We start from the raw sequence: 2,446 nt of genomic DNA, 5'->3' as shown, positions 1-2,446 counted from the left end.
CAGCCCCGTAAAAAAATTTAAAAAATCGAAAAAAAAATCTCGTTGCACCTTTACCAACAATTTGCCTCCGCACACGCGCGAGTGTGGGGCTGACAAATTCGAGTCGTGTGAAGGGTGTCCGCTATATGCGCCTAGGTAGGGGGGCAGTGCTGGGCAGGGCCGGCCGGCGATGACAAGGGATTAATCCCGATGCGACGACTCCGCGTTATTTATCGGATACTGCGATTTTGTAATCGTTAGCGGATGTTTGTGCAGTCGCCACCTCACAAACAACATCCGTCATTTCGGCGTGCATGAGAGAGAGAGAGAGAGAGAGAGAGAGAGAGAGAGAGAGAGAGAGAGAGAGAATGATTTGGGTGCATTAGTTACGCGCTCGCGCTGCTGCATGCTTGTTAGTCTATCTATCGCCGACTGCCCTGGGTGCCCTACCGTCAGGCCGGACCGTTTTTAAAGTTGAATAATTTGCGTCATTAATTGGGTTTCATTTCGTGTTGCCTCCCTTGCCCCCTGCAGCACGGCTGCTCCTCCGCAGGCGCCGCGCGCCGCCCCGTATCCCCGCGGCCGCCCCTTGGCGGAACGCGGCCGACAAACGCACAAGATCTGCCTTCTTCCCCATTGTAAATCGTCGGAAATTATTCATAAGTCGGGAGAATGAGCTGAATCGAACCAAATCCTGATTTATGCCGGTGACATCGCCGCGGCCATGCGGGGGCCAGGCCTGCTGGCCCGGCAGGAACCGCACCCGTTTGATGCGGCCCGCCGTGCGGTACGTGACATCCACTGCACTACACACACGGGGCGGACACAGGTACAACGCTGCATTAGAATTATTTTCGCAGGTCGCGCGATGCTCCGCGCCGCGCCTCGGCCACAGAGTCGTCGTCTTTGGCGGCGCGGGTTTCAAACGTGGCTGTCGTGTCTGTCCCACTCCCCTATCGCATAGCAACGTTTTTTTTCACCCGCGCGCAGCAGCAGCAGCATCCGTGCGTGTGTGTGTGAGTCACCCGGGGGAATGACACATCTGGACGCATAAATCAGCCGATCAGCCCGGCGGCAGCCAGAGCGCTTTCAGATCACGCATGCACTGAGGAGGAGCAGGGCAGGCAGCATCTGCATAATCAAGACGAATCGTCTTATTGAGAGTAAATCACGAGAAACGGGGCAGATATTTGGTCCCGAGTTCGATCGTCCTTAATCTGTCATCGACACTACCGAGCCTTACGGGATTATTGGATTAGTATTGATGATCTCTACTTTTCTCTCTCTCCCTCTCCCAATTTCTGTCTCTCTCGCACACACACATGACGCATGTGACGTCCCATGCCAAAACATGTCATGCTTCGGCCCGTTTGGCCATTATATATTCGTTCGCGCAGCAAATCGAATTGATTTCAGTAACAGTGAGAGAGAGAGAGAGCGCGCGCGACATATGCGGAGAGAGAGGTGGCGAGAGGAAAGGCTGATTGGAGTGATGGCCCTCGAGGCACGTCACCTCTTGACACGCTCGCGTTGAGCGTCGTGAAGGTTCAGTAAAGGACAAGTAGAACACAGCTGCTTTAGCTAAGCTCACGGCCCGGCGCCTTTATGGTGCGATTTAATGAGTCAATAAACACGCTCTCTCTTTCTTTTTCGATCCCTCTCTTTCTCTTTCTCTCTCTCTCTTGCACTCTGTACCTCACTCTCTCTCATTCTCAGGTCGCGGAACTCCGACGCAATGGATGCGTCTGACATTTTCTGATGACTCGCCGCGGCGGTGCGGCCGAAGAGGTTTGCCTGTTTTACAGTTTGACTTCATTAACACGTAATATGGCACCGTGCGGCTTGATCTAGTGCCCCAATCTCCGTTGCGCCAAGTGTTTTAAGGGTGGGGTTCCCAGCCGCATCATCGCACGGCGTTGATTCGGGGCCCAACTGTGCGCAGCGGCGTGCCTCACAGGAGCTGCTGTTCGGCAAACGATCAAACGACTCGCATAGCGCTCGCCGGGCCGATGCGTCGCGGGCATACTTTCGGCCCCTGACTAATTTGCTCTCGCAGTAGTCTCGCGAACTAGTTTTGAGAACCTGTTACTGGTTTTCAAAGGCAGCAGGTGACCCTTTCACTCAAACGGTCGTGGCAGCTTTGCTCACAACTCAACATTTTTTCATACCTGCTGCACCGCGGACTAATTTTTGATTTTTCAGAAAGCTGAAAAAAGATGTAGAGTCCACATAAAGAATGTCGAAGAATGTCAATAACATTTGGCGTTGGCCTTACTTCATGTATCTCATACCGCGCCGCATACGGATTCCCGATTTGCGATGGTCTTCGACTCGCCCGCCAGGCAGTAAGGCCGCCGGGGAGGTAGGCCGTTCCGTCGCGCACGCCTGCCTGGCGCGGTGGCCTATTCTCGCTCGTCAGGCGCGCTAGGTCGCCTGTGAGGTAGGCCGTCCCGTCGCGCACGCCTGC

General features: G+C 54.6%; 1 protein-coding gene across 2 annotated transcripts in view; it reads left to right on the top strand.

Annotated features, from left to right (window-relative positions):
* Window positions 1-2,446, top strand: part of LOC113217835 (knirps-related protein-like) — a 46,072-nt gene that overhangs the window by 6,722 nt on the left and 36,904 nt on the right. The gene's annotated exons all lie outside the window — the stretch shown is intronic.

Source organism: Frankliniella occidentalis, unplaced genomic scaffold (assembly GCF_000697945.3).
Source record: "Frankliniella occidentalis isolate FOCC.00 unplaced genomic scaffold, Focc_3.1 Scaffold473, whole genome shotgun sequence".
In the NCBI taxonomy this organism is placed as follows: domain Eukaryota; kingdom Metazoa; phylum Arthropoda; class Insecta; order Thysanoptera; family Thripidae; genus Frankliniella; species Frankliniella occidentalis.
This window is presented reverse-complemented; position numbering and strand designations above follow the sequence as displayed.